We start from the raw sequence: 10,208 nt of genomic DNA, 5'->3' as shown, positions 1-10,208 counted from the left end.
CTATATGATCATCAAGACTTTTGCTATAGACTAGGATATCATCAAAGTATACTACGACAAAGATGCCTATGAATGATCTAAGCACATGATTCATCAATCTCATGAATGTACTAGGAGCATTGGTTAATCCAAAAGGCATGACTAACCACTCATACAAACCATGCTTAGTTTTGAATGCAGTTTTCCACTCATCTCCCTCTTTCATCCTAATTTGATGATATCCACTCTTAAGATCTATCTTAGAAAATATGGCAGAACCATGCAATTCATCAAGCATATCATCAAGTCTAGGGATAGGGTGTCGATACTTCACTGTTATGTTGTTGATGGCTCTACAATCAACACACATGCGCCAGCTACCATCTTTCTTAGGCACAAGAAGCACTGGTACTGCACATGGACTCAAGCTCTCTCGGATATGACCCTTCTCCATCAGTTCCTCTACTTGTCTTTGCAATTCTTTAGTCTCCACTGGATTAGTTCTGTATGCAGGTCGGTTTGGTAGTGTGGAACCAGGTACAAAGTCTATCTGATGCTCAATCCCACGAACTGGAGGTAAACCATTGGAACTATCTTCTGGAAACACATCTGCATATTCCTGTAAAAGAGAAACTAGTTCACTCGGATGGTCCGGTGTATGATCAGTGGTGGTTAGCAAAGATTCTTTAAACACAAGCAACAAAATAGAGTTTTGAGAGTAGAGAATTCGTTTGACATCTCCCTGTTTGGCATAGAAGCTATGCTGCTTGTTGAGATCAGTTTTGAGTTCAATCTCTTTCTTTTTCTGTAGATGGAGCTGATCCTCTTGCACTTCTTTAGGGGTTAATGGCACCAGCACTGTCTTCTTTCCTCTGAATTCAAACGAGTGCTTGTTGGTGAAGCCATCATGTATCACATGTCTATCAGATTGCCATGGTCGTCCGAGAAGAATATGGCTTGCTTCCATAGGTATCACATCACATAAGATCTCATCCTCATATCTCCCTATGGTTATAGGTACCATTACTTGATCAGAGACCCTCATCTCGCCCTGCTCATTAAGCCACTGCAGTCTATATGGTTTTGGATGCTTCTGAACTTGCAAACCCAATTTCTTGACCATAGTTTCGCTAGCCACGTTGACGCAGCTGCCTCCATCAATGATAAGACTACATACCTTCCCTTGAACCAAACACCTAGTGTAGAACAAGTTCTCTCGCTGCTCAATCTCATCTGTCTTAGTTTGAAGATTCAAGAGCCTTCTTGTCACTAGCAACCTTCCCTTGATCGGTTCTTCTTCAAACTCCTCTTCAGTCTGCTCATGATCAGTGTGTATCTTCTCATCTTGAGACATATACTCCCCTGTGTCAAGAAGAATCATCGTCTTCTTATTAGTACACTCATTGGCATAGTGCCCACGCCCTTGACACTTAAAGCACTTGACATCTCTGGTTTTGGAACCAGTGGCTCCTGTCTTTCCTTTGTCCTTGCTGTAAATGTTGCTAGGCTTGGTATCATCTTTCTGATAAGGTTTACTCTCCTTCTGGTAGTTAGGCTTATCTTCCTTAGGACTTTGGAACCGAGTAGTCCCATAGCTTCCACGTGAATGTCCCTTCCTCTTGAGCTGCTGCTCCACTAGAATGGCCTTATGCAACATCTCTTCTATTTCCACATAGTGTTGCATCTCTACCTTATCTTGTATTTCTCGGTTGAGCCCTCCAAGAAACCTTGACATAGTAGCTTCTCTATCTTCTGATATACTGGCTCTCAACATCAACAGCTCCATATCTTGATAGTATTCCTCTACGGTCTTAGCTCCTTGAGTGAGTTTTCTTAGTCTCTGGTGAAGATCCCTGTGGTAGTGGCTCGGTACAAACCTCTTGCGCATAAGAGACTTCATCTCACTCCATGTTTCCACTGGATATTCTTGGTTAAGCCGCCTCATGGTAACCAGTTGATCCCACCAGCTCAGAGCATAGTCATAGAACTCAGTTGCAGCAAGTTGGATTCGTTGAGTGTTGGTATAGTTCTTACAATTGAAGACAATCTCAATCTTCTTCTCCCACTCCAAGTAGGCATCCGGATCAACCTTGCCATGAAAAGGAGGTATTTTGAGCTTAACTCCTCCAAGCTCTTCTTTCTTAGGTCTCCTAACTTCATGATCACGCCTCTGCCTTCTACTCACTCTAGAAGAAGAAGAACCACTATGTTCAGACCGGCTGCGCTCATAGTAGTTGTCAGTCTCTTGTGATCCAGCATGTTCTCTACGGTCTCTCCTTGGTTCAGGATGATTTTGTGGACTCTGACCTCTTCTTTCTCTCCTAGACTCATTACTATGGCCCTGACCAGTAGCTTGTCTTAGCTCTTGTCTTATCTCATCACGAAGACCCGTGATGCTAGTCTTGATCATCTCAGCCACAGTAGTGATTAGAGTTTGTTGTAACTGCTCGGTCATCTCTTCCCTTAGAAGTCTACTCTTCCTTACAAGTTCTGCTTCCTCATCTGACTCGTTCCCCATTGGTACCTGAGACAAAGAAACAATCAAAACAAGTAAGTTGTTCAAGAAAAATTTTAAAAGGAAACAACTTTGATTAAAAGGAAAACTTGCGATCTAAGGTAACACGATTTGAAAGGATCAATACTTGATAACTTCTATCACACGAAATCGAAATAGATCAAGATCAAATATGATGAAACTTCCTAGATCTATCAGGATTTGATTCAAACAACAACAATAGGTAATTAAACGATTAGATCTAGCGAAATAACTCAAAGATGAACACAGATCAATCGATGGATTCAAAAGAAGTCGAAGGGTTTAAATAAAATCAAAGAGAAATCGAGAACTTCCCTATCCAGAGTGCTCTGATACCACTTAATAAGATCCTAGGATGTATTCTCTGGATGATATGGATAGATCCTTGCAAGATCGAGGCAAAGACTCAAGATCTTCAAGGTAGTGGACTGATGGTTGATTCAAAGAGTTGCGGAAAGACTCCTTGACACTTTTAGATGACTAGATCGGATATGACACACCAACTTAGACACCTAGGGTTTGCTGGATACTACACACCAACAAGATCACTCAAGAACTCGTAAACAAGTTTAAGAGAAAACAGGGTTTTGATTAAAAGATGATTGCATAGAAAGAAGCTTGCGACAAGTTTAAATAGAGAGAAGACTTGAACAGGCTCAAGTTCTCGAGATCATTAAAGGGAACACGCTCCCTTGGTAATCAAACAAAGACCAAAGACTAAAATTTAAAGAGTTTGCAACACATAAGAAATAAATAAAGACTATAGATTAAAGATAACATAAGGTAGATATGTGGTTGGTCCAAAGCATCCGAGATGCACCAAGGATACATCATCTAGGTGATATGAAAGTGAACTCATGGCCTCATTAAAAACCTTAGTTGGAAAACCCAGTGGGACAAAACCAACTAAGGGAAAAAGAGTACACACAAGCCACTTGCCTAGATGATGATCAGCTTGAAGGTTCAGCTTGAAGTGTGGTAAGTGTGTCTTGATTGCTCAAGCTACGACCAAGACAATCTTCTTGCTTCCAAGACATCTTAAGTATGTTTCCAACAGCTTCATGGAGTCTTCTTGTCATTGCACGAGTCATGGGACCTTTTGGAATGACCAAGGCATCTCCATCTTCATCTTGCTTATCCTTGATCACCTCTTCTATATCTTTATCAAGTTGTTGGTCCATGATCACATCACAAAGCTTATTACACAAGGAGAAGATGGAGAAGAAGCTCCAGATGAAGCCATGGAGAAATGGGAGCAAGAAGACATGCTGGTGATGTCTGTTCTACACGCATCACTCGATCCACCCATACTGGAAGCTTACAGCTATTGTGAGACAGCTAAGGAGTTGTGGGACACTCTCAAGAAGGTGTATGGCAATACATCAAACCTTAGCCGAGTGTTTGAGGTGAAGCATGCCATCAATCACTTGATTCAAGAAGACATGGAGTTCACTAAGCACTTGGGAAGTTTTAGATCACTATGGTCTGAACTAGAGATGCTGAGGCCGAGCACAACTGATGCTGATGAGCTAAACAAGAGAAGGGAGCAAGACAAAGTCTTTAGCTTGCTACTTACATTGAACCCGGTCTACAATGGCTTGGTAATGAAGTTGTTAAGAGAAGATAACCTCCCGGATCTTGAAGAAGTGTGTGCTCGGATTCAAAAGGAACAAGGTTCCATAGGGCTGTTCAGCAAGAAGAATGAGCTATCATTGGCAAATCAAGCCACACAAGGAGAGCTAGGAGAAGCTGCTCAAGCAAACAAAGCTGCGCATGGAAAGTATGAGGAGAGGAAGTTCAATGGAACCTGTGATCACTGCAAGAAGCAAGGACATAAGAAGAGTCAGTGTTGGATTCTCCATCCACACATGAAGCCAGCCAAGTTCTTGAAGGATCGCGAGGCAAGAGAAAGGGCAAACATGTCTGATGGTTCAAGTGGTGGACCAAGTGCAGCAAGTACTAGCAAGAACCATGAGATGATGAAGGGGCGAGACAGTGGTAATGGCAAGTCTCTAGTGGCTTACTCGGGCACTCCTACCATCCGTAACAACCATGAGCAAGAGTACCTCAAGAAATCTGACCTTGATGCTCTCATAAAGCTTTTCAAGGATCATGGTAACTTTGGTAACACTCTTGAGTACTCTTTTGGTGCTAGGTTGATAGAATCTCCTATGGAGATCATGAGCATTGATAGGATGCATCCGAGTGTAAAAGAAATGCATAATCATCCTAGGTTTGCTAGTATTGCTAAGACTGATCATGCATTGAAACCATCTAGTATCCTTGCCCTTATTGCTAGTTCTCATGCTGCTAAGCCCTTGATAGTTGATTCTGGTGCATCCCATCATATGATTAGTGATACTAAGTTGATCAAGGACATTCTCCCATATAGTGGTCATGTGATGATAGCAAATGGTGATAGGATTCCTATTAAAGGAATAGGAAGTCTCAAGCTGTTTGATAAAGAGTCTAAAGCTCTTTATATGCCTGATTTCACTTCAAATTTATTATCTGTCAAGAGATGTGCTACTGATTTACAATGCAATGTGATCTTTAGCCCTGATGATGTGAAGTTTCAGGATATTAAAAGCAGCAAGTTGATTGGAAAAGGAGTGACCAAGGGTGATTTGTATTTACTTGAAGATCTTGCTCCTGTTTCCAACTTTAGCTACTCGTTTACCTCTTTTCCCACTTCTAGTTTGAGTAAAAATGCATTGTGGCATTCTAGACTAGGACACCCTCATAATAAGGCTTTTAAACTGATGTTGCCAGGTGTTTCTTTTGAGAATAATGATTGTGAAGCTTGTATTTTGGGCAAGCATTGTAAAACTGTGTTTTCAAACTCTTCTACTGTTTATGAGAACTGCTTTGATCTTATTCACTCTGATGTTTGGACCTCTCCTTGCTTGTCTAGAGATAACTATAGGTATTATGTCACTTTCATTGATGAAAAATCCAAATACACCTGGCTAACACTTATTCCAACCAAAGATAGGGTTCTTGATGCATTTAAAAATTTTAAGCTTATGTAACTAACCAATATCATGCCAAGATAAAGATTTTCAGGTCTGATAATGGAGGAGAGTACACTAGCAATGCATTCAAGCAACATCTAGCACAACATGGGATCTTGCATCAAACGAGTTGTCCATACACTCCACAGCAAAATGGAGTGGCTGAAAGGAAGAATAGACATCTCATGGAGGTAGCAAGAACAATGATGCTTCAGTCTAGAGTTCCTAAGAGGTTCTGGAGTGATGCTGTGACTACAGCTTGTTACTTGATCAACCGAACCCCTACTTTGGTGCTGCAAGGGAAAGCTCCTTTTGAGGTATTGAACAAGTACAAGCCTTCTTTGGAGCATATGAGAGTGTTTGGTTGCCTTTGTTATGTGATGGTGCCTGGAGAGATGATAAACAAACTTGAAGCTAGGAGTGTGAAGGCTATGTTTATTGGGTATTCCTCAAGTCAAAAGGGGTACAAGTGTTATGATTCTAACACAAGAAGAGTGTTAGTATCAAGATAAGTCAAGTTCATAGAAGAAAGAGGTTACTATGAGGAGCAGAATCAGGAAGATTTGAAGGATCTTACCTCGGATAGAGCTTCTACATTGAGAACCATCTTGGAGGGTCTTGGAATCAATATGACCCAGGATCAGAATATGGGATCAGCATCAAGAGAGCAAGGAGTGCCTGGTCCGAGTCAACATAGTCCCCACCTTGATCATGTGGGGGGGAATCAAACCAGAGAGAGTTCAGCAAGTGAGACCAGAGATAGCTCAAGTGGAGTGGAAAGCTCTGGTTCTCATGATCAAGGTGGTTCTCATGATCAAAGTGTGGAACCAAGTGATCAGCATGGTGGAGCTGAAGAGAGTCAGCTTGAAGAAAGTGGAGATGCACAAGAGAGTTCACCTCAGCATGGAGATCAAGTACCATTGCAAGAGCAGGAACCAGAACAAATCTTGAGAAGGAGCACACGAGTTAAGAGGGATGCTTCCAACTGGGTAAACACGAGAGTGTACTACAATGCCCAGGCTGTGGAGCATCCTTCCCAAGCTGTGTGTTCTTTTGCTCACTTCCCGGAAGAACATTGTGCATTTCAAGTAAGCTTGGATGAGAGCTATGTACCAAGAAGCTTTGAGGAAGCTATGCTGATACAAGAATGGAGAGACTCAGTCAATGCCGAGGCTGATGCCATGATCAAGAATGACACATGATATGAGAGTTCCTTACCTAAAGGGAAGAGAGCTGTATCAAGTAAATGGATCTTCACTATCAAGTATCTTCCAAATGGAAAGATAGACAGGTGCAAGACAAGATTGGTGGCAAGAGGATTTACTCAAACCTATGGAGAAGATTACATTGATACATTTGCTCCAGTGGCTAAACTCCATACAATCCGAGTGGTTCTTTCATTGGCAGTGAATCTAGAGTGGGATCTATGGCAAATGGATGTAAAGAATGCTTTTCTACAAGGAGAACTTGAAGATGAAGTGTATATGTTGCCACCACCTGGTCTTGAGCATCTAGTGAAGAAGGGAAATGTTTTGAGACTGAAGAAAGCAATCTATGGTCTCAAGCAATCTCCTAGAGCTTGGTACCACAAGCTGAGCACAACCTTGAATGGTAGAGGGTTCAGGAAGTCAGAACTTGATCATACTCTCTTTACATTGGTCACCCCCTCAGGTATCATTGTAATCCTTGTGTATGTTGATGATATTATCATCACTGGTTCTGATAAAACAGGTATCAAGGAAACTAAGGAGTATCTCAAGTCTGTCTTTGATATCAAAGATTTAGGAGAGATGAAATACTTCCTTGGTATTGAGTTGTGCAGAGCCAAGGAAGGATTGTTTATCTCTCAAAGGAAATATACACTTGATCTTTTGAAAGATGCAGGTGCATATGGAGGCAAAGTGGCTAAAATGCCTATGGAGGATGGGTACAAGGTTCCACGTGAGGGGGAGATTGAAGATAACAAGCTCTTCCATGATCCAAAGCTTTATAGAAAGCTTGTTGGTAAGTTAATCTATCTAACCATCACTCGGCCTGACATTTGTTTTGCTGTGAATCAGGTAAGCCAGCATATGCAAGCTCCAAAGGAACACCATTGGAGAATGGTAGAGAGATTGCTGATGTACCTGAATGGGACTCAAGGTCTTGGTGTATGGATGGGTTGCAACAAGAGTACAGAAGTGGTGGGCTATTGTGATGCTGATTGGGCAGGAGATAGAGCTGATAGAAGATCAACCACTGGCTATTGCACTTTCATTGGTGGGAACTTGGTTACTTGGAAAAGTAAGAAGTAGAAGGTGGTCTCATGTTCTAGTGCTGAAGCTGAGTATAGAGCCATGCTGAAGCTAATTAATGAGCTTGTGTGGATCAAGGGAATTCTGAAGCACTTAGAGATCGATCAAGCTACACCAATGACTATGCACTGTGATAACCAAGCAGCTATTCACATTGCATCCAACTCAGTGTTTCATGAGAGGACCAAGCACATAGAAGTTGATTGCCACAAGGTCAGACAGATGATTGTGCTTGGAGTGATCTTACCATGTTACACTAGAAGTGAAGATCAGTTGGCTGATGTGTTCACCAAGGCTGCGAGGCAGAAGACAATGGAGTCCATCCATATCAGGTTGGGCCTCATTGATTTGAGCAAGAGGAGCTGATCCCCTTAGTTATGAGGTCTTCTGTAACGACCCAGTTTCTTAAAATCATTATTTGATTTATTTGGTTTGATTAATTATTGGTCCAGACCAAATAAACCAACCTCATCATCTTTGTGGTTTAATAAAACCGGATGTGCTTATATATAATCACATATGTCTTTCTCCTAAAACCAAAAATCGTGAGCCGCCATTGCTCAACGCAGACATGCCATGTTCTGTGTTCTCCATCATCACGTACTCCATCTCTCATCACCATTAGAGTCTGTGCCAGCCACCATCAGCCACCATGAAAGAGCCATCACACCATTTGAAAAGAGAGATTAAAGCTCATCAGACACGTTTTGGAAGAGCAGAAGAACGATCAATCAAAACAGAGAATTTCGAATCCAACTTTTGAGGTTATGTTCTACACTCATAGATCTAGGTTTATCAGAAAGCGGATCACCATTTGGATTTTTCATCTAATAGTTATGGTCATTTCTTTGGGGCTACTCATTGTAGATCGGATCTGCCGATAGTCAACTTCATCGGTGTTTTCCCGTTGATATAGAAGGAACCAGCAAACGAGCGAGTTATCAATAGAAAGATCTCGTTGTCAGCTTTCCAGATCATCTTCCCGATCGTAAAACCAAGGCACGGTTGGAAAGTTATTGACGTTGCTTCTAGGCCAAGGATAAGCTGAAGCTTTAGTGATGCAGATACAGTTCCGACCAGTCTCAGCGTAAAGGCCAAACGGCCGACCTAAACGGAAGCTCTCAATCTGGAAATTTGTCAGTAAGTAGTTATCGTTTTTATCTATCATCTCCAAGAAGCGGATTGTCATTTCGAGTTATTTTCTGAAAGTTGTGTTTTTTTCGTGAGAAGTATTACTGCAGTCTTCGTTTGCAACCAGCCGGGAGGTGAAGCTATTTTGGTTAATCAAATGGTGTCCGATCGGAGTGAACTCGGTGTCTCTGGACAGAGGACATATAGGACTACATTATGACCGGACGGATTGAAAAGTTAACGGTCAGATCTTGAGATATCCATCTGGTTTCTCTAGGGTTCAGTTCTACCAGAATTATCATATTCATTTTTTTCAGAGAGTTTCAGAGTTGCTGTTTTAGAGCTGTCAAGGTCCATTCTGTGTTTTCTCAGGTTTCTTCAGAACCCGTGGCAAAGGTGAGGGTCTACTCCATAAATTCCGTACCAGTGTAGAATTTCTTCTATGATAGGTTTAGACTTCGAAACATGAAATGTGTCTGCTTGAGTCCTTGCTTGGTAGTTAGTTTATTTATTGCAAACCGGAATTAGGGATCTAGAGGATTCAACCATTGATTGGATTGTGTGATGATGAGATATGAGATATATATATATATATATATATATATACATATATATATATGTATATACATAGTTATAGTAGGGACTATGTGCGAGGGCGGGGGTTCAGGGATGCCTGGACTAGCGACGCCACTGTGGAGGGGCGGGGGCTCAGAGACGCTGGGCTAGCGACGCAATTTGTTGGTGCGTGGTGCAGAGACGTTTGCATCTGACGCAGCGATCGAGGGGCGGGGTACAGAGACAGACTGTACTAGCGACGCCACGTATGTATATCCATATGCCGGAGATGCGGTGTGTGGTATATCTATGCACTATCAGCGCAGTGTTTGTTGTGTGTGATGCTTTAGGCGTCTTACTTGTTCATGTTAGAGCTAAACTTCCATAGCGGGAGTTCTATTTACTTAAGTCAGTGGTTTGTGGATTAGCATCCCATACCTCACTGAGTGACTCCCCTGTTACTCACCCTCTTTTTCCCCCTTTCAGGTGAGGTAGCGAGCAGGAGTGATTGCTTTCGGATTGGTGCTTTGGGAGTTTTATTCTTATTTTCAGACTTCGGTTTTATGCTTTTATCGATATTTTCCGGGATTTATTTTATTTATGCTATTATTGGATTATGGTGTTGAGTTTGACTTTTGAATTAATAAATGGAGACTTTTATGAGATTATTATTTATTATATTATTTTAGAAAATCGGGG

The 10,208-nt window shown here is 41.7% G+C and overlaps 1 long non-coding RNA gene across 1 annotated transcript; it reads left to right on the top strand.

The window, feature by feature from the left end:
- Nucleotides 1-8,478: 8,478 nt before the first annotated feature.
- LOC130502018 (uncharacterized) lies at nt 8,479-9,376 on the top strand. The gene is made up of 3 exons (XR_008939999.1): nt 8,479-8,587; nt 8,658-8,963; nt 9,054-9,376. It is a non-coding gene; the product is annotated as an uncharacterized LOC130502018 (long non-coding RNA).
- The last annotated feature ends 832 nt before the right edge of the window (nt 9,377-10,208 follow it).

The sequence above is a fragment of the Raphanus sativus genome, unplaced genomic scaffold (genome assembly GCF_000801105.2).
Source record: "Raphanus sativus cultivar WK10039 unplaced genomic scaffold, ASM80110v3 Scaffold0384, whole genome shotgun sequence".
NCBI classification, from domain to species: domain Eukaryota; kingdom Viridiplantae; phylum Streptophyta; class Magnoliopsida; order Brassicales; family Brassicaceae; genus Raphanus; species Raphanus sativus.
This window is presented reverse-complemented; position numbering and strand designations above follow the sequence as displayed.